At 35.8% G+C, this 27,518-nt stretch overlaps 1 protein-coding gene across 1 annotated transcript in view; it reads right to left on the bottom strand.

The window, feature by feature from the left end:
• Positions 1-21,517, bottom strand: part of LOC139686109 (uncharacterized) — a 179,855-nt gene extending 158,338 nt beyond the window's left edge. Inside the window, exon 1 of the mRNA XM_071583296.1 lies at positions 21,464-21,517. The gene's annotated coding sequence lies outside the window, so the exon portion shown is untranslated. The remainder of the gene's footprint in view (positions 1-21,463) is intronic.
• Positions 21,518-27,518: the final 6,001 nt, after the last annotated feature.

Here is a 27,518-nt window from a genome sequence, read left to right as displayed (position 1 = left end):
AATGAATTTTTCAGCTCATAGAGCAAGAAAATGAGACGGTCTCTTATCGCGCCGACGCAATTTTATTTCGAGGCCAATGACTGATATCGAAGGGCGATACCGCTGAGTATGTACATAACGGGGAATAAATGAGCGCGAAAATATCAATTATAGTCATGAAAAAAAACGTCTAATCTCCTTCTTAAAATACGAAAAGCGGATGATGTCTATTAATGTTTACCAATAGAAAAATTGTTATTTCACAGTTTCATTAAACAACTTGATAGAAGCTGGTTGACTAAACGACTTCATGCAACTGAAATAGAACGAAGGCATCGCCATTAATGGATTGAATTATCCAAAAATAAGACGACATTGAAGGTTCAAATTCCAAGAAAATAGATTTCTTGGCAGAGGATCAGACTTTAACAAGTTAAAATTAATATAAATGAAGTTTACCTTCATTTCCATTCGTGACAATGACGATTTTTCAACTCTAATATCATCAAAACTAAACTTTAACAGCAAATCTGTTTGATTCTTGACTTCCTTTATGATTTAAGATCTACCTTCTCATTTCTCTTATTTAACAGCGACTGAGTACATGCGACGCAAATGTGTACTTTTTACCCCAGGGTACAGAAGTACGAATTAAGGAAATAATAGCGAATTGCAGTACTATCTAAAGTTCTATGAATTCACACAGATAGCAAATAAAGAATGCATAAGGACACAGTCGATATGTTCCAATTATTCCGTGACTCACTGCTGCTTAGGGTGCATCTTCTCTTTTATTATCCAGATTCTAATTGATATTTAAACAAAAGAGTTAATTACATATGTTGGTTGATAACATAGCTGGATGGCAGAGGCATGACATACACAAGCAAGCAAAGAAAAATAAGATCGCCAAAAAGGTGAGAGAAACAGGAGGATTAGAATTTTTGGTAGCCAGAACACCTTTTTCAGTTAGGGAAGTAGATGACTCTTTGCATATATGTAAACAGAACTTGTTTGCGTGTACATTAGCATGTTTGTGCGTGTATGTATATAATTAAAATATTCGTAGAATATGTATATCAACATATATAGTATCAATATACATATATAGAACCTATGTGTGTGTGGACGTTATGTATGTGTGTATATGTATGTATATATATTTTTTCCATGTGAATAATTATATATATACACATATATACTATATATATATATATATACACACATATATATACATATACTAGTATATATATATATATATATACACACACACGTACATATATACACATATATACACATATACACATATATATATATTCTACGAAAGTTTCACAGATGTGAAAAATAAATCAAATGAAGGAGCGAGATGCATTGGCAACACATGCAGAGATAAAAAAATGAAAAAAGACAATACACGTATTCCGAAATTTTCATTAGCGCACCACTTTCCTCTGCGGACAGAAGGAACTGATTCCTTCTCTCCGCAGAGAGTTTTCGATGTATCACAGTAATGCATTTCTACCGCAACACTCAATACACTTAAAATACATGTAGTAAATTATTTTTTTACTTCCACTTACTCTCTCTCCCTTCAGTACTTCCAAAACGCCTCTTCTTCTCATCCCCTCTATGTCGCTTACCCAGCATACTTTTAGCAGTAGTTTAATTTTTTGGCGACTCGAGGACTGAGATCATTTTTATTACCCAACATTTTCCTCTCCATCTCAGCATTCCTTGATACCCAATATGCCCGACATTCACTTGTTCTGCCCTCTTTCAATTCCCTTCAATATATTTCTTTCTTGCCCTTCCATAGATAGGATATCGTTTATTTTCTTTTCTATTTTATTTTTTCTATTCGTCTCCACATTCACATCTAGCAAGTCTGCCACGAAGATATGAACTTAAATTTCAAATAAGTATAACATTTTCTAACAGTCACAAAGTTTACTCGGATGGATTTTTGCTATGCTATCTACAAGTAAATTACTCAAATATAAAATACAGCAAAAGCTAAGAGCCAAGAGTAACGCCGTTATTTTGGTATTAAATTATATGATCTCAAAGATGCGAAATGACTGCAATAATTTCCACGCTCACTAGAAATGGCCCATATACGTATTATTTAAATATTGTGCAGATTTAATCTGTTACAAAAACTCAAACATACTGCAAAACTTTCCTAAACGGACACTTCCTGATATCGGATACCTTCCAAATAAGAATAGTTCGTAATTCTGCGGCGGAATAGCATGGAAGTTTGTGAAATTAGGATCTAGGACCTAGAACCCCGCCAGAAACAATTTTAATATGTTTCTTTAGAAGAACAGATCTCTCTTACCGGACACACATTAAAGTTTGTTAATTAATTCAAAATAATTATACACAATGTCTCCTGAGGAAATGCCTTTTAAATTGTCCACTATTGAGAGAGAGAGAGAGAGACTTACGCCTGTGCCCTAAAGTTTTCACTGTAAATAAAATAAAATTACTGAATTTTCCGTTATACACTTATGCCCTTGAGATTATTGAAGTCACCCATATACGAACGTCTACTCCCTTTCATTAAAATTCATGATCTTTAGAATATAAAGATAAGCATTACACAATAAAAAAAGCCAAAGATAAATAAGCCTTTTCATTTTCACTGCCGAGAAAAATTTGGGACACGCATAAGCCTCTCTCTCAATAGCGAAACATTTTTCTACATCAAAACCGTCCTCGATTATTTATCTTTTCGAATTAAAAATTAAATAGCAAAAACTAATAAATTGAACATCTGATTGAAATTGTAGGCCAGTAAGGGAATTAATAGGAATAAATCAACACCATGTTTTAAGAAACGAAGAGAAATATATTATCTTCTTATGGAGAAGTTTGACAATGCTAAAAATAATTCACCACGACCGGAATGACTTTTGCACTAAAATTAATGAATTTTGGAGCACATCAGCGGATTAACTAACATAATCAGATTTAACTCCATTGAATTAACCGTCGTGGCATTTGCCGTAATTCATCGAATTAGCTTATTGATTTGAAGAAGAGAGATTTATTCCCAAATCTTTTTAATAATACAAATTCGAATTAAGAAAATGCAATGAAAAATTTAACAAATAAAAGTTAGACAGCGGAAAGTTACGTCAATTTTTTTTCTATAAATGCCAATAAACATTTTCTATAAATTTCAATAAACATTTTCACGTCTTTGTTCTCTTTTGTTAAACATTTTATTCTGCTATTCGTCATATCATAAATCTAACATAAGGCTTAAATTTTTTAAATATAAAATTTTAGTCCCTGGATCTTAAAGCCCAAAAATAAAAGAAAGCTTATTTAGGGCGCAAGACGAACACAAAAAGAATCGATTTAATGGGTTAACTGAAAACTGTGATAAAAATATAAAGTAACACAAAGAGCATGCCTGTTAGTGGTAAACGTGACGCGCTGGCAGTTCAATAGAATGATACAGTGCATAGAAAGAAACATTTTAACTACTTCACTATACGCACTTAGGGCAAATATAGAAAAACATTCAAAAGGCAAATTCTAAGACAGCAAGCATATGTGGTCTTCTCTCCATTTGGCTCGACCCTTCCTTGTTTTCAGCTTTAGCCGCCAATCTTATGTCCTCGAGTTCATGACATCCTGTTAGCAGCTTGGACCGCCGTATGCGTGGGCAAAGGCATTCAACTAGTTCCGCGTTATGGCTCATTAACTTTCGACAGAACTAAAGTATCACTCTGAAATACACTGCTAATTGAGAATAATTCACGGTCAAATTAATTCCGGGACATTTCAAAATCCGGAATGTGATGATTTTATGATTTATTACTGCGCCGGGAGGCCGATCATTTTTTTCACTTTTTTACCAACTACTGAAATAATCCTACGTGAGTCCAAAATATGAGTGCTCTTGTTATACTTTTTCGGATTAGTGAAGAAATAAATGACGACCAACGACTAGATCTAGACTTAGATACCCAGAGAGCAAAACAGATTGCTTGAATATTCTGCAGTTTACTAGCGATATCAAAGAAAGAAGATGAATTTTCAAATATTAATTTAAGTAGTATTTCAAACTACCTCCATATTTGTATTGAAGCTCAAAAAAGTTTTATTGTGTACAATAAATTTCCGATCTTATCTGGACGCATGGAAGAGAAGAATTTTTCTTTTAAATGCTTGGACTAAATATTTTCAACGAAACTAAAAAAAATTAAAATATTCATTTCTTTAGCTTTAGCAAGCGCCATGGTACATAGATTTATCGACAGAGGAGAGTTTTTCTCCTTATATCCCACCAATTCTTTCAATTTGATTCACAGTACTAAGTGAAAAACAAACTCATCTGACACATACAGATATAAATAGTTTTAATGTGGGCAAATTAATTCAGTTAAAAAAAAGAAAAGTTTTTTGGAGCAACAAAAAATATTGTGACAGCGTTGATTACAAAAATGAAGCAACGTTTACAGCAAATGAAGAAGAAAACGCAATCGTTGCATTTACGTAAGAAAAAGGAGTCGTGCCTTATATTAATGACTCCCTTTCAGCATAGCAGTGTGGGGTTTACAAAAATTATCTACCCATGATTAGATGAAAAACCTCAATGGAATAATTAGCAGAAGTATCATAAAAAGTCATTCATGGCCAAATGTGTAATAAAATTATACCAATACTAAGGAAAGTCTATTTTAAAACATTCAAAACTGAAGCCTTTAGAAAATATAACCTTTCCATAATGTTCCCTGTTTAAAGTTACGATTCACAATTTTTACCTTCATGCTTTAGAGATAGATTATTTATTCTTTCGGGCTTTAAAAATTTTCAGAAATTCGTTACGATATGGTGTGCCATTTTATTGTAGGCAGACAATCGTTTGATACAGGGAATATATATATGCAGGTTTTGCACAGCCCCTAACATCTATTAACCTCGCGGGATAATTCTTAAGAACTTCCACAAAGGTTCTACTCATTGAATTATCTTCTTCAGTTCTTTAACAAACATCCTTCATTCCGTTCAAAGTACATATTTTCCCTTTTTCTCTTCCCATATATTCACACACTTCCCTTCTATCACACCCTTCTCCTGAAACTTCCATCAGTTACTTCCATTGGCTCAAATCGCCATTCTATACTTTTTTAAATCCCAAATCGTTTTTCTATCTTCTTTAAATTTCCATAACGACTTCGTATCCTACTGACGGATTGTATTCGGAATGTCGTTTTGTACGGCTCGGAAACGTGGTCGTTATAGGAAGAGAATAAGCGTTGAATGCGTTTTCATCCTACGCCTCCAGTATTGTCCTAAATAATGACTTCAGTCTTTAACCAACCAGGACACACTTAAAAGAAAGAAAAATAATTTATAACCTCCAGTGGTACAAACAAATATCAACGTGAGAATCATTGAACTGAAAGGCCGTCTTTAGCTATCTCTTGGGTGAGTGTAATGCAAAGATGCAATCCAAGCGTGGCACAATCGCTAGTCGGCCTTTCCGCCCGGTCAATTGAATAAACGGAGTTCGCTTGGAGCACACATGCGGGGGCATTACGTACGAGGTTCGTTCTCGCTTTAAAAGACGGTGAATGCAGGGAGACGGGTGAGGCTCTAATGTAGTACATTACGTCACTCAGTTGGAACTAATTTTCAAATAGGAACGCTTTACGCGGTCACAGTCACCTCATGCCTTAAACTAGGAACCCACTGAAATGGGTTACAGGGTCATTTTTCAAATTCATATTACTGAATATGTTTTATATAGATATTTTAAATGCCACGCTTCTAATAACAATACCTTTTACGTTATTTATATGCCATAGATATAAAATATAAAATGCACTTATACGCGTTAGTTCATTTCAGCGTAGCTCACATTTTGGATGGAAAGCACAACCTATGAATTTCAATACACCAATCAAATTATTTACTATTAAATTGTTACTTTCATTCAATGAAATTTGAAATAATGGATTTAGAGACTTCGATCTTGAAAGATAACAAGGCTAATTGTTAAAAGATATTTATTTTGTTAGCTTTCGCCGACATTACGCTTGAAATCTTGGAAACTAATCTTACAACTTTTGCCAAGTAAAAATTAATATTAGTAGTAGTATTCAATTATAAACTACAACAATATTTATCCTTTATATAACAATAAAAAATATCTTTTAACCTTATAACACAAATAACAATAAATCATTATTTGCAGAAATTCATGTCCTCATAATAACTTTACTCATTTAAGCACTTAGTAAGAATAAGTAAAAAATATTCAGTTCAAAGGGGATCTTTTAAAAGACTAAATTTAAATAAACATGCAGGTTCACAGAATCAGGAAACTTTAAAAGGATAGCTTCAATGAACGTCTTTGGATGGAAAAACATCTAACTAAACATACACTGCGATATTTCGTTCAGTACAAATGCCAGGTACATAGAGTTTTCACCTGAGTGACTGAAATGTGAGCTAATCAAATATCCGATTTCTGTCACCGTACTTTACCCAAGATTTGAATTCTTGCATGATTTTATATCCTGATACTAAGGTACTACGATTTATTCCATATTTTAAAACTGTAGTTTTAGAGCTGAAAAAAATAGTCACCTCAACCTACCTCCTTTTCGTTTTATTAAAATATAGATCTAGTGGCGAAATTCTAATCAAACCTTTTACACATTTTTGTATTCTAATTACAGTAACTAAGTTTTTCTCGACTAAGTTTCCCTTTCTCATTCATTTTAATCCCTCGCGTCATTCTTAGATATATCATTTGAAATTTACATTTTATAAGGTTCACTCTACGGACTTTTAAAAGGCAGGCAACATTCATTAACTTGACGGAAAATGAACACATTAGAGCTCTACTTAACTAGATAAGATGGCAACTGTTGTGTGCTGGGTAAAACTGGCTGCCCCCACTATATGTCTCAGCATAAGATTAATGGAAATAGACGGTCAGACTATTTAGAGAAAAAAAGGTTGTTTAACCATTTCTTATGCAACTTTTACTCATTGCGCAGGAAGTTAGAAACCATCAGGAAGAGTGTCATTCATATGGTGAGAGTCATTACTATGACTATACACAATTACAAGTTTAAAAAATGTTACTATAATCATTTTCTTGCTAAACATTATTTTCTTTCAGAATTACACGGAGAAAGGCTACTATGATTGAGCTAATTAGTTGTAATTTACTAATAGCGTTTCATTAAATTTCCCTGCAGCAACCAATATGGGGATAAGTTTCAACATTACGCGGCTTATTCATGCACCGCAGATGTTACGAAAACTAGTCGCAACGCTTTCTTTATCTGCCTAGAGCAGATACGGCTTACTGAATTGAGAACAATTAGTTAGTACACAAATTACGACTTGAATGTTGAGCTCGAAAGGTATTACTAGTTCTGCACTGGAATAATTCATATCCATTTAATATTTCAAAATTCTCCTTTGACTTAACCTGATGCTATGCTAGCATTTCATCATTCTAATAAATGTTCTTCTCGTAGAGGCTTGAGTGAGGCAGTAGTACCCAGATAAAATAGAAGAAGAAAATACGAACGAAACCCCAGATACAACATATGAATGCCATGCAAATTGAGAATGTGAACAATAAATTAAGGGCCTTTCATGTTAACTTATAAATTATTTTTCACGTTAACAAGACGAGGTTGAAACACGCAAGTTTGATGATAGATAATTAAATAAAATAATATTATTTAGGATAATTTGAAGGATCAAAGTAAAAGTGGGTGGCAGCGATGAAATGACAAGACAGAAGACGTTAGTAGTAAGCACAGTGAGTGATTGAAGGACGCTATATAATGATTAGACAAAATGAGTACAAGCCATCGTGAAAAGGATATTTATAATAACTAATGGTTCATTTAAAAAGACAGAAGGGAATACGAATAGGATACTTCAGCGCAAAAATAGCAAACTTGAAAAACCTATTTTTCACTGAGAGGTTTTATAGTAAAATGGTACAAGAGAGATCTACTTTGATGCCGGTGTAAGAAAAATTTAAATATGAGGGTAAATATTACTAAGGTAAATACTGCTTAGGTAAATCTTCGATTTAATTTGCACCTTTAATTTATCATTATGCTGTAAGATTTTGACTTACTTTATATCGGCAAGACCTTTTCTTCATGGTTTGTCTTTGGAGACAGTGTAACCATCACTTGTTACTAAGTCATGAATCACAGTTGATACCCGAATATTAGCTTTAGCCAGGTGAGTGAGACCATTAAAAAGAATTAAAATGATATATTACAGCGCAGAAAATAATTCCAAAATTCACTATCAAAGACCAAGAAACTGCGGGAGATGCCGCAACAGTAACTTTTAACGGAGTCATCCGCTAAATGTGCAATGAAATGCAACAATGTAAGAGTGTAAAAATCATTCACCTTGACCGAGATTCGAACCCAAAACCCTCAATGTCCGGCAGAGTGTTTCAACTAATTAAGCCATCAAGGCATCCTTACATACTCCGAAATTTTGGGAGCTTGTCGGGAGGGGGGGCTTCGGAGTGTAGGAGGACGCCTCAGTAGCTTAACTGGCAAAAGGACTAGGCCGGACATCGAGGGATCCGGGTTTGAATCTCAGTCAAGGGAAATTATTTCTGAAACTGCTGCATAATTATAAAAAAAATACGTGAAATTTTATCAAAAAATAAAGAGAACCATAAACACAGTAATCAACCCGAAGGTCGGTTTGGTAGGTGATGGTAGAATTCGCCCAGTACTAAGCCCTATACGGCGTGTGAAATTCACAAATCAGGGTAGGGGGCCAGTTCCTTTCCCTGTGCCGGTTATGGTTTCCCAGAAAGACCTGGTACCCGAAAACTCACATAGCTTGGGTGGAGCTGCAGCTGCCCAGAGCGCCTGTCCCGGAAATCGAACCCGGGACCCTCTGGTCAGTAGTCCAACGCTCTACCCCCTGGACTACCGCGACCCAAATCTATGAAATAATCAACTGAAAATTGTTGCGGATGAACTAAAAATTACGAATCAAGTGCACAATAACTTTCACATCTATTATTAAGTATCATCTCGATGTAGTATGTTTCCATAATAACGCTGAATTTGTAACGTATCCCAAATGATTCGAATAAGTCAGTTGATTTTACCGCCACGATTTTATTCCTATTTTTTTACCAATTTTTTGCTAAACTAAAAGGAAAAAGGTAAAGATTTCGAGATAACTTTTTAAGGAATTCACTAATTGCACCATGACAAGCAAGCCTCGTCCGCATCTAAAACCGCCAATATGACGTAACCTAGTGAAATGTCATATATTTCCTAAAAAGCATGTAATTTAAAGAAACGCCTACTTCTGAAACAAGAATCGGTATAAAATAGCAATAATTAATACCGCCAACAGGTACAAGTCTTTCGATGCTGGGAATGTTAATAAGGTTTTACTACCCTACTCCATACCGATTTGGACAGAAAATGAAACAGGAGGACACAGTAAGTTTAGAGAAGCGCTTAAAGATTAAAAAGGTAATTTCAGTACGTCTAACATAAAATAAATTCCTCAAGACTTGAAGTGATTGTTGGATTGGTGGAAATTGCTTCAATCATACTGATTCAATTACCTGACGGAAGATATGAGACTTTGTGTAGATAAACTTTGTCGGTTTTCATGTTTTTGAAGTTATATATCAATCCTTAGATAATCAGCAGGCAGGCGGTATTCCTCGACAAGTCAGGATGAGCAAAATGAACGCTTGATTATTTGGCAAAGCTCTGGCCCCTTCCTCATGCGAGAAATGCATTCACTCATGCGAGCAAAGCTTCTGGCAAATTCTCAAGGCTGAAATATCCTTTCACAGCATCGTTATCATTACACCTCGCCATACGGTTTCTGGCATGAGAGATGAGTTGAAACAGGCAATAAGGAGGTTTGGTTTTTGAGTAATTATTCGGTATTACCAAGTTTACTCGGTAGTACTCAGTATTTGATAATATCAACCTAGAAAAACGTCTTATTTTTTATTTCACCTTCAAAACTGGCAATAAAATTTTTTTTCGTTATTTAAAATAGGTATTATTATAATTTAATATATTGCGAATTGAATTTCAAAATATCGCTTGGACGAATAGTGATTGACGTATACACATGGAATACTTCGCCGCTGCTTGCACTTGTAATTTCAAAAAAAATTTCGGTTAAGAAAAAAGTTTCAGGCACTTTTCCAGGCTCCGAAAGGTCCATGTGCATCATGCTCGTCTCTTTCTTAAATCGAATTCAAACTGTTTTTCCTAAATACGAATGTATACATACAACGTACTCGGATACACACACAAATTTGTCATTCTAAATTAAAGGACGGAAACTTGTCATACGTCTCGGCCGTCTCGCCGCCTTCGTCAGTAGCTTCATTAGTAGTCAGTAAGGAAATAAAAAATGGGGCCCTTTTTTTTCTCTATCTGATCACTTGTATTTTACTTTTTGTCACTACTTCCATCAATCAATGGTAATGTGCCTAGGCTGCAATATCTCCATAGCGTCAAAAGATAATATTTCCTTAATCTAATAGAAAAATAGCTTTAAAATTAAATTTTATCGTGATTTATTGTCTGATTTCTCGAATAATGTAAACAAACTGCTTAAAATTCGTTTTTTCCTAATACTCCTAAAAGCAACACTAATTCCACGGCAATTAAAAGTTCTAATCATATTCGACACTTTAGGGCTTTTACAAGTAGAATGTACTTGTGTGGTAATAAAAGACATGAATTAAAACCCTCCATGATGTCACAATTACGAGCATAACATGAAGACGTGTCTCAGTTATGCCGTTGGCATTATTTTTAGGCGTCGTCAACTCCATCTTTATTTATGGCGCAAAGGGATCCATGGAGATCAGGAAGGAAAAGCGCGCCTCAGATGGAATTTAGCTGAGAGGAAAGAAGGTGAATAGGTTAAATGGAACCTATTCACTTGACCCGCCGCACTTTGCAGTCCTCGGACGCGGTTGGTTACGGATACTCTTACAGATGGAAGAGAAGAAAAACTTTTTTCTCGTGTAGGCATCTAAAGTTGTATTATGACTAAACATGAAGCATGGATCTCCTTATCATCAATAAACACAAACAATTGTTGGGCACTAATAATTGCAAGGGAGGGGAGATGATTGAAGAATTAAAAATTCGGGGAAATTTCAAGGGTTAAAAAATTCTTACATAAACATCATTTTTATAAGGTGCAGGTTCCGATCAATTATACACAATTATGAAAGAGTGAGATCATTGCTAGTGTGACGTAGCCATTATAACATAGAAAAAACCCTACGTACTTCTTGAGGGAATTTCCACGCACATAAGCTAGTTAATACTCTGAAAGAGCGTGGATACAATATCGAGCGGCAAGTAAACCAATGCAAGATGCCTTCAATTGAACATTTTAGCGCTAAAACTACTAAGGTTAAGTCAAGCATTAAATATGCAAAGGTATAGAGCATGAATCATTGTTACCTCTGACTTTTTAAATATTCTTGGTGGCTAATTTTCATCAAAAACTTTCAAATGCTTTATTATTTTTAAAGAATTTGGCCAAATAGTGTATCCTACTCGTATTACTTGTCTACGTATATGTCAATAACGAAAAGAGTTCCAAAAAAAATACGACAACAATTTTATTACAGTTTTAGAACACGTAAAATATACCACCTTAAATTACAATTATCCTAGACTGTCTTACACCCTTTGAGAACGTTAATTCAATGTTCGATGCCAGTGGCTACTAGCAGAGGTGCGTAGTTTGTATTGATTCGACGAGAACTCAAAGAGTGTAAAGAGCCGAGATCGCAAAGCTCTGTAGCTTTCCTCTTCCCCACAGTGGCCAAGGCGCCACCGCGCTCTTTGAGTGTCATTAGTTAGAGGAGACGAAAAATTGTTCGTGAGGGTCCCGGAGGGGGAAGGACGGACAGTTTATGCCGACCGAATGATTAAATGGAATTTGTTTTTCGGCGTTCGACACGGTTCTATGATGGAGACAAATGCCTCAACTTGATTCTGGCCAGGAGGGGGGGTGTTCTTAACCGGTCGGGGTTGGAGGTTCTTAACCGAGGCCGCGCTGGAGGCAGGCGCGATTCCCGAGACCGCCACTCAATGGGAGGGTGAGACGCGGCGGGGAAAGGGGGAGGGTGGGGCCGCGGGGGCCAGAGAGGTCGAGGGTGAGCGGACGCGAGAGAGGATGCATGGAGAGACGGAGAGGGCGGAGAGGCGGAAGGGGGTTGAGTTGTGGGATATACGATGGAACGTTCCCGATGAAACTGGGAAGGAATTCGGTAAAGGCTGCCGCGACTCAGTCAAGAGTCCTCCGGGGGAGGAGAGATGGTAAGAGGGAGGGGGTTATGGAAGGCATTCGCAGAAACATTGCCCATATACAAGTCACTGCCTCGGATTTTTGAAATGCGGCATCTTTTTCGCAAAAAGGGCTTGCTATGCACGTTGCCATAGGTTTTACGAGAGCATCTGATCAGAAGAGAATTTCTTAGACTAATATTTTCGCTCCACGGAATGGATGGACATAACTTGAAGCTTACTCGAAAAACAAAAGTATAATCCACTTAGGTGGTCCCTCAATTCGTCGTGCTAGTTCATCTGTTACAAGATAAACTACCGAAAGATTCAAGATTGATTCCGAAAATAAATGTCTTTATCTCAGAAACATTTTTCTATCAATTTATAGCTAGTAAGGAATCAACCAACATTGGTCCAAGCAAAACCGTTATCGCATATTATTTTCAATAAATTCATAACTACGATTGAAATAAATGTTATAAAATGAAATTAAATGATGTCTAAAACCTTCATGAAGAAGTCACTAACGTTAGTCTTGAAGAGGAAAGTAACCGGCTGACCAGAAGCTCGTTGATTTGAATATCCCCACAATGATGAGATAATTTACGTTTGTAACATAACATATCAGCCCAAATAAAAATGAAATATTTTTACTATCTCAAACTAATTACATTTTTGATAATGAGAAACTCTGTTTATATTAAATTAATAATCTTATTGATTTGACTCTACGCCTTAAACCCTGCTCAAAAACGAGCCATAATGTAACTTAAAGATGAAATTTGGCTTTCCACTCTTTTGGAAACGGCCCCGAAACACTGCTAACATCAGATCAAAATTCCTTTAGTGAACTCTTAATTACACGAGCCTCCATCTCCCATTAAAAGTCCCACGCAGCTGGACCTACATACTGCGGAAACTCTTGGAATGTAGCTCTTCTGTCCAAGAATATCCATTACGCTCAAACATCTCTATGCAAATCGCTGTATTTAATGGGCATGGTATGCAAAAGATTTTCCAGTTTAGCGGCCGAGATTTGTGGGATGTCATCTACAGTCAATTCTATTCACCTAAATTGCAGATTTGCACTAATTCGGATCTACTTTCTCACTTTACTATACACTAACACACAAATATCTATGTAGTTAGCAAAATAATTCTTTCAAATTATTGGTCCCTTCGATTAACACAGTGAAATAATCAATTTGTAATCAATATTTATCAGCAAAGTGCACCATCATTGTGTACCAGTCATTAAACAAATATTTTCATTTTATGTACTCTTAGATTTACAATTTGAAATCGGAATACAAAAAGATAAAAGGCCCTAAAGGATACTTCTATACGAAAATATTCATGCGATAAGCGATTTAGGTTTTACACGTATAGAGGAAGAGTGAGAAATTAGTGAGCAATAAAAACGCTACACTCATCCAAAATATTTAATAAATGATTAAAATAATGATATTTTTGGGATTAAACAGAGATATTTTCAAAATTTTCTGAAAAAATTAGCTTTTTATATAATTTATCATTAATAAAAGCGGTATTCTCAAATACAAATCTCGTATTAAAGAAACACTTCTTGGCCAAAACAAACCTCAAAAATCATAATTATTTCATGAAATCAAGAAACTAATGTAATGAAGACTAAACAATTACCGTCCGTAATCACAGGAGATAATCAGTGAAGAAGATACTCAGGAACGGAAGAGAATTTCAACTTAAATAATTCACATTTGGAAATTTCAAGTTTCGTTAAATATTCGAAATCAATTATTATTGATTTTTAACCATTCAATTTAGAAAGCATAATGCTTAATTCTTCGAAGAACACTTATGAATATTGCAGTTTACAATTGACCTATTAATTACAGATAACAACATTGGCTTAAGAAATAGAAACTCCTCTTTCAGAGTAAGCGTAAAAACTTTAAAGTTAACGAAGAATCGATTGTCTTTTAAAGGCATACCTTTAAATAATATGCAAACTTCTTTTTGAGAAATTGCTGCCAAGCCACTTTATTTGGGCAGAATAGGAGATATTTGAACGATTTACGTATTAACTTGCCTTATCACAGTTCCCCGTAACGTATGGGGAACTGACCCATTGCCATTGGTCGGACTTGCGAAGTGACTGCAACGGTTTAGCATTAATGAATATTTTGGCAAAATATAATGGGACCATGATATGAAGATTCTTCTGGTTAACCCAAAAGTCCGTAATCATGGGATAATTTTTTAGCATGCATAAATTTGATAACGAGTGACTTGTGCTCGAGAAAATATAAAAACCTAACTAAATTGATATCTGTAGAGATCTGGAATCAGTTTGCTGCACTGGTACCGCACATCCAGTCTTCAAAAATTTGGAAAAACTAGTCATTATGTGATTGTGATCTAAGATAACTAACATTAAAAAACTCGTTCCCTAGATGAAATAATAGTGGAGAAAAATGATTAAAAATATACCCTTTTTATTGACCTACAATGGTGGCACGTCTGCGTCACGCCCTAATGAGCCTTTTTAAACTCTGAACCCTCAAAGTCAAAGACATGCCAAAGAAAACTGGTTACTTCGAAGTTCAAATTGAAAGTCGCAAAGAAATCGAGTTCAAAACTACTACTATTGCCGGCTCCGGTGGCGATGGGGTAATGCCTTCGTCTGCCAATCCACAGGTTCGGGTCCCGTCTAGGTGGGTTCTTCTCCAACTAAGGCATGGATGTTTGTGGCCATCCTTATGGTGATGTATACGAGTCCGGCGGAAGAAGGGACTATGAAGTCTCAACCTAACCCCATTAAAGCCGTTGAATAAATATTTGGAAGACGAAGAGGAAATATTTAAAAAAGTTACAGAAGCCACAGGTAAAAAAAAATATCTTGAGAATAGGCAATTACACGTGTTTTTGGGTCAATTTGGTTATAATAATCTTTTTAAGGTGTCTAATAAGTGTTTTAGTATTAATTTTCGAGCGCTGAAGTTTTCCAAACAGTAATATGGAATTAAGAAAATCCGAAAGAATATAGAACCATTGCAGAATCACTGTAAAAGCCTTCGAAGTAAACGTAATTTTTATATACATCTGACAAAAATGTCTTATACGTTTATTTTTTCACGCGATTCAATGCTGATTTGATAAAATCCTAACTAGAGGAAGCGAACAGGTTATAAAATGAATTTTAGAAATTAAGGATTTGATTGATCAGTGCGTCAATCATGGAAGTTCAATGTCTCGTATTTTGCAATGTTTTCAAGAGTTTATATCCGCAGTAAGATTATTTTTTTACGATTTGCGAGAATTTAAAGGTAATGGCTTTTTTTCAATGGTAACGGTGAACAGAAAAGTTTTTGCGACACCTAATACTACAAATATTTTTCACAGTAAATTATTTCAAAACAGTTTCTTTTATAATAAAAATATGGGCGGGCTTTTCATTTTATAAGGGTAAAATTACAATCCCGTTCATATTATGTAATATTGAGGAATATCTAAGTAACAAAAACTTTCATTTTAATAGGCGAAGAAATAATCCAATAATCAACTAAATCAAACAAACAAGAGGACAAGAGAACCTTCATTGTTGCTTATCACAATGTTTTAAAAACTAAGTATTTATCAACTGGTTATATTTGAGTTCTAATAATACGCCAGTTGATCCAAAGACGAGAGAATGACTGAGATCAAGTAGTATGTAGTTTAATGAAGAAGTTTTACATTGGGCAAAGTAAAATATGGAAAAAGCGAAGATATATGTTCACGCATTGAATCCTGATAATGACAAATAAGGAAGAAAAAATAAATGAGAGGTACACATAAAGCTCATTTAAGCAATGTACAGGGTTTTATACGATTAGGTAAATATATGGTTAAGCGGCAATTTCTGTTATGCAATGATTCAGCGAACGATAACATTTTGATTGAATTCCGAAGGGAGCTCGCGGGTGAGTAAACGGTAATCTTTTTATTTGTACCGATATCCATTAACAATGACATAGGCATCCAAAGCAAATTTTACCCAAGCGAGAAGTACATATAAATTCAGTATCTTTGTCCAAGAAAAAACTCGCGAGGGTTTCGTATGACTGCATATTCCTCAAAACTCGCGAAATAACGTCCTTGTAAAACCGGGATCTAGCATTCTAGCAGTCAAACAGAAATCAGAAATGACAAAATCTGCCCTCTTTGAGTAAAACAAATCACTCGGGGAGAGTCAATGAAGTTATCTTCGCTCTAAACGCTGCTGCAAATATGTAATCATTGCCACCATGTCACGCAAATCAAACACTCCAGAGGCGAGCGAAACAGCTGACAGAGGATGCGGCAAAGAGGCAGTCGGCCGAGCGGAAAAATAGGTGGGCGTCCGCGGTTGGGAGAAACACAGAATTCGTCGGACGGAGAATGAGGAAGATTACGGGCAAGTCGTTCGCGAGGGCGAGGATGGAGTGGGGGAGTTTGTGTGTGGTGGGAGAGAACGAAAGTCGGGAGGAATGACGGGAAGGCGAAATTCCCTCGGGAGGGAGTGTGCGGCCCACACAAAGCGCGAGAGCACCGGCTGGGGCGCGATGGGGAGGGAGGGGAGGAGGGTGTGAGGGGAAGGACCAGAGAAGCATCGGCGCGGGGGATTGAGAGTGGAATGCCCGGGTGGGCTTATGGCAGGGTGGGAGAAAGCCGGAGGAAGTCTGGAGAATCGTTCAAGGCAAAAGGAGAGACGATGGAAAACAGACGTTCGATGGCGTTGAAACAAAAAAAATTAGACCACGTGACCTAACGCAAAAGTCGATTTTAAACAAGATAAGAATTCCTAAGAGTGAACAATGCACTAAGGTTCTCCCTTTTAAGTGCACCAGGGACTAATTTTACGGGTGATTGATACTCCCTTTCTACAACGATAAGAGTAACTGGCAAAAGAATTACTCCAGAAACACGTTTCGTTCAGTTATGCAAGAATTATTACCGGATACATAGACAACATCGATTTTTATGGCATAAAAAATAACTAAACCAAAAATTTGAAGCCATGTATCCCCAAAGAGTTCTAGGAGCTAAAAAATTAATTTTTCATATATGATATAAATTAGATTAATTGATTCGAAGCTGGAAAAGACATGGAACTCAGTCCGTAAGTCTGTCAACACCCACTAAGCAAAGTTTTTTGTCATCACATGTTGTCACCTGTGCTATGAATATGCTGCCTAGTATACGCCACCAAAAATATATTTTTTTGAAGATACGTGCATCTCTTCAAAAGTACCTATAATGCATTGACTTCAATACAATTATGTGCATTTGGAAATGGTTAAATATTTAAAAAAACTAAATAATTGAAGTTTATTATTAATAATTTTAATTTTTCGCCGTTTATGATGCATTAAACATCATTATCATATAATACTGTGAGATTGGGATCGAACTCATTCGATCAGAATCTCACTCACAGGACATGGGGCAGACTTCGGAAGTGGTAGCTCTGCTTTCATCTGCGTTGAGCCCAATAACTTATCCACAGTTTTCAACTTTTAACTGCATCTAGTGTAGATGCAGGCGAGAATATGAAAATTCTCCAATGAGCATAACTAGGATTGAAATAAAAATCGTCGAGATAAAAATGTTACCCAACTCAACATTCTTTGATTTAATATTTTATGGATTTATGTCCATTTCGGAAGACTCGAGGCCAACCAGAACATATAGGTCGCCATTTTCTTACTACATAAAGACATCCTTATTCACAATGTTTCTTGTATCTCCTAATTTTTACAATGTATTTTTCTTCAAAAGTTACAAGCTGAGTTAAACCTATTCAAATTCTATATGCTAATGACACCACAGATTTCACATAGAAATTCAATAACTTGAAGATACTGACAGGGAAGCACGGTGTTTAATCAACTGCAATAGCATAATATGTACTAGGCATTCTCTCACATAATAAAAGCACGATCCCATTACCCGAGAATCCTTCTTTCTTATTTGCACTTCACTGATTACTCAACTAGATTCTACTTCTCGATAAGAAGACTTGATTCGTAAAGGAAATATAATTCGATAATAATGAAAACGAATTGCGTTCATTTTCCTTGCAGAAGAAATACGGTGGTTGAATTACTCCGGTAACTCGAAGTGCTTTTCCACAAACACGCTTGAGTTTTATTAATGCAAACATTTCAGGACGATAATGGTAAGTATATGTATTATTTCATATTTAAGAATCTCACAACAAGACTCTACCACCGCAATGTTAATTTTGAGAATTTATGATGTATACTATTAACAGAAACTCGATCTTTTGGTACACCCAGCTATATACTCACCACTACTACCACTCACAGGCTTCCATTGAGAAGCGGTTAATGGGGACCTTCTAACAGTCACTTCCGCTCTGAATTCCAGTCATTTTCAGATAACATGCATCCTTGAGATGCAAATGACCTCCTCAAGCTTAACTATAGAAACAATTTCTACGATTATGACGGTAAAGTGCTAGGACCAAGGGATTTGAACTACATGCCCCTCAAATTCCTCATATCAAAAAAAAATACTTAGCAAAACCTACCTGGCGGCCAATTAGAACAGTTTTCCTCAGTAGTGTTGCTGTGTCATTATTCCAAGCTCTGTTAGATGTTGGTAAATGAGGGATTTCTGATCAGTCACCCTATATTCTACTCGTTCAACCCTATTTTCTACTCGAATGATGTAACTGGAAAGAGTGCTTCCAAGGACGTACCTAAGAAATCATTTGCAATTCAGAAATCTCAAAAGAGTCCTACATATACCGAAAAATGATTCCCGGAGATGTCACGGAATCTGAATAAGGAGAAATTCCATCCGACTTATCACACGCATTGATCGTTGACACCGTTCTTGCACGCATTGATCAAATTAGCATGCATTGATCGCTTCTCAATATCATCTTAATTTTCAGTGTTACCAACTCAAACTGATAAACAGATACGAAAATTCACATAAACAACTCATATTGATGTATCAGAAATACGGCTCTCCGCTTAACCATTTAATCATTTAGTCGACTTGTCTATTTTTTATCATTATTGCATCATAAGTAATCCATATGCTTGTTTATTCATTCGTCCACATAAAAAAATGTAACATCCAGCTGAGTATTTCAATGTACCGAGTAGAGATATTATTAGAGAAATCACTGATGCCGATGCAAACGCCAATAAAAGTCTAAAATACCATGTGAATACAGGACCTGTATATAAGAGACAAAGAATCGTGCGCATTCCAAGCAGGAATAACTTTCCGTCCCTGTGATTCATTAAATAGTTGACCGCTTTCTTACCTCACGCACATGAATTTTTTAAATGCGCCAAGCAGCACCGGAAATTTGAAACCTCCTCTTTACCAAGGCAGAGCAATTATGAGGTTATGGCAAAAAAAACTTGATGAAGCGTAAAAAAGTTGAAAAATCCTATAAAACGCCGCCGTAGGTTGAAATTTACGAGGATGAGAACACTCCCCATGTCGTAAATTTCACTTCCTCAACAATCACTTCATGACCCACAGCGGGATGAAAAGCCCTAAACCACTCCCCGTGGATTAAATGCCGCGATGCAAGAGGCGTAAAATTCTTTGTAAGAACTTTGAAAGCGATGTGCTCCTAAGAAATAGGATGAGTACATGGAAAAACTACCGGGCCAGCAGTATTATTCTAAAAATGTCTACAAAAAATGCTAATAATAGCTAAACTAAACAAATTCAAAAATTAAAGTTCAAGCGACCGGTGAATGAAAAACGAAAAATCAGTTAACCTGATGTCTTTTATAAAATAGGTTTTTGTTAAGTACAATCACAATATTAAATTAAAGATAAAATAAATCAAGTTCATAGAATGTCCAAATTAATTATAAACATGAATCATCCTTTATATGTGTACATATATACACGCATATACATAAAATACCTATGTGACAGATTTATTGGGTGAGTTATGTTTAATTTGATATACCCCAAGGTCAAGAACTTAACTTTCGCCAAAACTTTCCATCAAAAAAGTGTATTAAAATTTAAATGAGCGAAGTCGAGATAAGGAAAGAAAAAGAGTCACAAAAATTGCACTTTCGGAGAGAGGTGATGAAAGATTGAGAAGGAAGAGATGGCTTATACTATAAGGCACGGAGTGGAAGAAATGACTAAGGGAGATTTGAAAGGGCTTGAGACTGATACCCAGGAGAGAGAAGAGAGCGGAGAAACTCCCCGGATCGTGATGACATTAACAGAACGACACAAATTTATGGAGTGAGATTACTTCATGGTTACAATTTCAAATTGCCTAGGACTTGCCCCTTCAGCATAGTAATCACCGGCATACCTAAGGGCGAGTTAAATAAACATGACGTGACGTGCTCCAGACTTCTGGGTTGCACACTTGTAGGCCGATCGCAGAGTTATGAGGGTTGAGATCAAAGATCATTCGTCATTCAAGTGCCTAGGAATATAAAGAACCTCATTTCCGAATCAAATGTAATAATAAACCTAAAATGGAAATAACTAAGGGTGAATAAAATTATAAAGCAGGCAGTAGTATGGAAACGTATTCTCGAAAGGAACTTAACTGAGCTACATTAGAATTTAAACGAATAAATTACTTGAATCCCATAGGATTTTGACGACATATGAGGTCAAAGAACAATCATTGAGTTAGCTGTTGGTCAAACTGAACCCTCCGTCGTTGAAAACAACAGCTTTAATTTAATATCATTTTGAAGAGTATATCTGGAAAAATAAAAATCTATCAAGTTTCATCGACTGCTATTAAAAAAGACAGTTGGTTCAGCCGCTTTATTAGTATACATTGCGAAAACTCGTAGCAATAAATTGCAAAATATTAACGAAAACTAGCCATATTCTACATTGATTTACGTATTTTTCAAGGAAAATGAACCTTTTATTCACCCATAACTCCATCATGCAGACATAATTGCCTGCGGTAACTTCTTAGATAATCTTGAATCTGCTCTTAATCCTAACCGTATGAAGAAATCGATAGTTCTATTGTCGGTTTTTTTAAGGATTTGGAATGAATTTAACCAATTTTTCAGTTTCGCTAGTTTTCATTGGTCTTTCATTCGTTTTCACGCAATGATCCCCACCATAATTTATAATATGAAATACTAAGAAAAGTAGCAGCTTACAGTCGTAGAAGCTTCCTGCCGCTTGCATTTCCTTCTTCTGAACTGAAGATTTCAGTGACTCCTCTCGAGGAATTCCGCAAATTGATTTTCTTAGTTCCAGCAATATTTCGTGAAGACGCCAGAAGTGACGATCCCTTGATAATAGAGTACCGTGAAATAGATAATGATAAATTATCAACAAAAAACTCTCAAGCCATAAAAAGCATTATAAAATTATTCTTAGTAATAGTAACAGTATATGTATGCAAATTAATTTAGTTAGATAAGTGGACACCAGAATATTTCCTCCGTTCTGCTTAAAAATGTGATAAAAACTACATAATTCCGTTGGATTGTCGGTATGATGAGGGCAGGTGATGGTAATAATTTTTATGACGAGTGAAACCTGATAATAATTTTTATGACGATTGAAATTCATTCTCTCATAGTAGTGGGAGCGGTATATTTCCCTGAACCACCTGTAGAATCTCAGAAAATTCTCCCACTCAAAACATTACACAACTTACATTTAATCATCCAGGACTTTAATCTCGATTTTTCTCCAGTTAATAGCTGAATGCACGATATACTTCTATAAAACGCTATAAATAAATACCGTAATGGATTTTGTATAATTAGGCATATATTTTGAATAGCTATAGAAATCTGTTATTTTTAGACCATACGTCAATTAGTCGCCGGGATCCAAATTTGAAATATTTAATATTTTCAGATTAGATATGTTGAAACGATTATCGCACGAGCACAATTTTTCAACTGAATTTATGACTTGATTGCATTACTAATCGATAGCAATGGTCAACATTTTTAACATTTATTTTACGAAGGCATTTCATTAGCTTCGGTTTCATTTTTTTTACCCGTCATATCAGCTTACGAAATGTTTTTACAAAACCCCTTCAGAGTTACACCACAATTGATTTTATTTCGTTACCTCTTAAATAGTTGCAAGTAAAAACGCTAATTTCGTCTACTATTGTTTACGAAGATACATTTTATATACAAGATACATACAAAAGAAACATTGAGCAAATCTTGTCTCTATAAATCCTTCTCCTTTTACCATGTTTTTCTTAAAGATACCATTTGTGCTCTGCTATATAGGCGTCACTAATATTGTATGCCGGACAGCAAATGTTCCAACTAGTGTCCCATTCGACATTTTACGGGATCTTTTACTCAAGAGCTCGAGGCATCATTTTAACCTATGATCTATCAGGGTACGCTGCTGATCAGAAAAAATGCGGCTTAAACCAAATGACTATATAGAAATCTTAAAATAATAATAAGGTTCAATCAAATATTAAAATAAAATATTCATTTTACGCTTCGAATAAATTATTATGCAAATTATTTTAAAACAAAGCACGGCAGCCGATTGTAATGCAGAATTTGAGAAATGGTATTAAAATAATATGAAAAGAAATTCTTGGAAAGTATAGCCGAAGGATGGAGAGTCTTGTAGATTCAGAAAGATGTTGACGAATGGGGGCAGTAGATCGAATTACTAGAGAAACAAGGCCACCGGAAAGAATTAAAACAATATCTCGCAAAAACGATCGACAAAACAGAGCAGAGCATACACTATGATAATAATTTCGTGGGAGGAAGCATGAAGGAAACCTCAAAGTCAGAAACCAAAACGAAGGTTGAGGGAAGCCAAGGAAACCATAAATGTGAAATTTACAACAGATCAAAGCAAACGGTAGGCTAGGGTGGGCCAAGGCCCACCAGAAAATAGAATGATTGCCCACCCAAGGTGGGCAATCATTCTATTTTCAACTGGATTAACCACGATAACTGCAACGTTAATTTCATAGAATAAAAGGGGAATCCATTAGATATGAAGTTTCAGTCGACCCATTACACGCAAACAGGACGTGTTGATATCTTACGAACAAGTGAAACGACCGGTTTAATAAGGGACATGCTTAAAAACAAAGTACAGCAAACGTGGGAGAAGTAGGGAGTCCTCGGTAGGGTGGTGTTCGAGTGTGAGAGAGGGTAGGGAGGGGTCCGGAGGGGACGTGGGTGCGAGCAAAGTATGTCTACACAGCATTTTTCTCCCCCACCATCTCCGCCGCATCCTCGCAGATGAATGCCCTTCTTAACTGTTCCTCCACAACCGTTCCATCCCCCCTTCCTCCTCCTGCCGCTCCCTATGCCCCGCGCCATGCCTCCGACGCCTTCCTCCCGGCAATATGTCTCATCCGCTCCACCCCCAACCCTTTCTTCCTGCAAAGATAGCACTGCGTGTGGATTACCATCACCCACCACCGCCAACACGAGGCTCCTGGGGGTTCGGGTGGGCCTGTGAGGAGAGTGCAGAGGGAACAAGCACCAGAAAAGCCGGAGTCATAGACGGAGAGGAGCCACTCTCACGCGTGGAAAAATCGAGCATCGAAGCCTTTCTCTCAACCTACGCGCGCATTCACACTCTCCATACCGGTCGCATCTCTCACTCTGGCACTGAACCACATATGTAATCACATGCAGATATGTCATCGACGATACTGCAGTTAATTCCGACGCACCTCCGGCTTGCCAACGGATTCAACTGTTATTTTTGGCACTCACGGAACTATGCGTTTGACATGGGCTCTGTTGTAATTATATAAATAATTATTTTGCTAGTTAAATTTCAAAAAATCAAGTTATCAACACTTTAAATAAACTATATAAGAACAAAATCTCACCCCATGTCTGATGTATGAATTATTCTTAGTTGCAGTTGATGCTGGGATACACTTAAACTTGGTGAACTATACTTAAGTCATAAAACTAATTGTTATTGTTGATTAAGTAAGATTGATAATTTGATTAATATTTATAATCAATATGTTGTTTTAGAGATATTTTTTTACAATTAACGCATCAATGATAGAACATATTCTGGATATAAACATGTGGCAGGGAAGGACAGACCATCAGTCACAACGGCTACTTGCGATTTTTTACAAAATTAAGATCACAATATAGAGGTAATTTTCTATGCCCTAGTAGTTAGGAGGTAATACTACATTGTTTTATTTTTATGATCATTGCGAGAGCAAAACATTACCCTTAAATAGTTTTCACGATACTAATTGACATTGTAGCCTCGTATGCCATTATCATGAGGGCCAAGAATTGTTCTAGATGCCTAAGTGATACACTCGAGTAGTTTATATTTATCCAAAGAGCTAAGAGATGAATGTAAACTTCGCACTTCTAGCGGATATCATTCTATGCTTTCCAATAATTATGTAACGCTTTCTGTTCGTTCATATATTTTTTGGCGGATTTCTCAGTATTCCATGGTATTAATACCGAGCACAGAAATTCAATCGTTCAGCTAGGAGCCCAAATATCTTATACAAGTAGGTTTTCAACCAAAAAAATAACACCAAAACTTTTTCATCGAAATGTTTCCTCCTTCTTCGTTGAAAGAAGCCTATCTTCTGTACAGCAGCTCTATAGATAATGCATTCCCAATGCTCAGCCTTGCGTTAATGAAACTTCCAAATATTTCATTCAATTCTTTATGGTTATTGATAATCCTTCGAGAGTTCATGCAAATATTTGAGGGAATACATCTCACACAAATCCGTTACTTCGATTTATTCCAGATTTAACGGAAGACTGTAACATATATATATATATATATATATATATATATATATATATATATATATATATATAACATATATATATCTAACATATATATATATAACATATATATATCTAACATATATATAGAAAAATATATATAGAAAATATATATATAGAAAAAAACAAAAACTTTGTTGCCCTGTCTTTTTCCTTTCCTTCTTTTTTTAAAAAAATTCGGAATGCATAAGTGTCCTTTTTTATGTGTATTTCTATATTTTTTTAGCTAACGTCATTCCCTCCCCCACATTTGACTTATTACTCACATCCGTGAGATTTTTTACTGGATATATATTTGTGTGTATACGTATATATACAGGGGTATGTAGGTGTATGTATGTCCGCTGATATCGCAATAAGGTCTCTAAAAACTGATGCTTTCAAGTAGCAAAAGGCTATCTGGTGCGAAATCTAAAAATAAAGGATCTCTTCCCCCTCGAAACGTAGAGACGAACAATTCCCATAAAAGGTGCCCCGGTATTTTTTTCCAAGAATTGTTGATAGTTTTATAGACATGCATTATGCCTTCACGATCATTGAATGCTTCATTAATCTGTTCATTCATGTTGGATTGGTTTTTGAGTGGTTTTAAATATTACGTAGTTACCAAACAAACTTAAAAATAATTTGCTTTGAAACTAGGGTCAATTCATCTAAGCATTTCACCTTTTTAGTTCTTTGATGAGTCCAGTTAAAAGTGAACCCGAACTCGCCCGGGTAAGACCAAAATGCTCTGGGTTGTCATCCATTAATTCACCGAGTATTGTCCTCTACAATATCCTTAAACAGTAAGCACAGTCAGTGTTTATCGTTTTGACGGTTATTTAAATAATATTTTTCCCTGTTTTTGACAGGATGGATACATCATTAGATTTCGTACAGTTGTTTCCATAAAATAAAATGTCCTTCGACTCCTCAAGGACCATCTTTTTGGGCTCGAGCAGTTTAACTCGTTTCTATTATGTTGGCGTTGGCTCGGCTCTTATTCATGGACTCCAGTTCGCAGTGTTTCGAAAATCTTCTTCCATTTATTTATTGCATTCGTTATGTGTACTGACTGAAATTCTATGGAATATGGTTTTATGGTTCAATCCAAGAATTCTTCATAGAGGTGTTTTTCAACATGATATGATTTTCGTTTCTGTAATATTAGCGTCCACTGTTGTTTTCAGTTTGGTTGAAATGGACTTGTAAACACTCATTCGTCCGTCAAGTTGACCAGTCATACATATGTACACATTTTAGGTAATTGATTCTTTAAGAAATCTAAGAAATTGTTTTCTCTCTTTAACGCTCAATACTATGAATCGTTGAATAACACGCTAATTATTGCACCGCAGGATTTTAAGGATTTACGTCAATGATTTAGGTACGCGAATTGTTTAATAAATGTTAAATTAATTGCTTAGTTTCAGTATATTTTAGTCGGGTTTAAAAGAAAATTTCGATATTTTAGTTTCTAGCTAGTTGCTATGTCTCGTATGTTTGAACTCTACGGTCAGTAGAATGAAAATAACATTAAGAATTTTTCCAAAGGTTTCAAGCATATTTTAATTCAGTGAAGATTTCAATTCTTCTTCGTACATGACTCTAATGAATATCCGTTGATAAGAGAGCTTTCAAATGCGATATGTTAAGAAAGAATACCCAAATTCATCTGCAATAACACAGGAATTACAGGGTTGAAAACAAGTACTCAGTAGCAAGTCATTACCTACTGCTCCATCTCTCCTCATCCTTCCTAATATCCATCCCAAGATTTCTCGCCACTTAGATAAGCTATCCCTAGATGTCCAGGATTCTTGAAAAAACGACTTTGTGATTCTAATCATGTAATTACAAAGACATTACAGAATAAATTTAAAAAATATTTCATTTTATCAGAACATAACTCCAGAAATCGCAAACTCTCCGCTAAGTAAAGACGCCATCTGTAAAAAAAGGATATGATCAGCATGCATATCCAACAATAAATACGTATTATCATTCAAAATCATGCTTTCTAATAACGAATACATCTTTCTTATATATTTAAAATATTGTAGAAATTGTATTGTACATTAGTTATTGTTCATACGTAATGTATATTGGTAACTAAAAATAAAATAAAACTTAATTTTTCATGTTGTATGTCAAGTGTTGAATTACCTCCTCCCACACACCCAAGCGGTGGCTTACAGGGTGAAGTGTGCATGTAGCAATATAGAGAATTGTATATCACTCACATGCAAAAAGGTGAAATCGCTAAAGTGTGTCATCAACTCATGTATTTTGTCACACAGGATCTCCACCGCCCTGGTGGTCACCACCCGTCGATTTGTTGGAGTGGACCAGGGTCCGGGAACTACCCCTGGGAGTCACCGCGACCTCCGGAATATGTGCCCTGAGGCCTTCTACGTTCAACGAG

This window comes from Hetaerina americana, unplaced genomic scaffold, assembly GCF_022747635.1.
Source record: "Hetaerina americana unplaced genomic scaffold, ioHetAmer1.1.p SCAF_1, whole genome shotgun sequence".
Lineage (NCBI taxonomy): Eukaryota > Metazoa > Arthropoda > Insecta > Odonata > Calopterygidae > Hetaerina > Hetaerina americana.
This window is presented reverse-complemented; position numbering and strand designations above follow the sequence as displayed.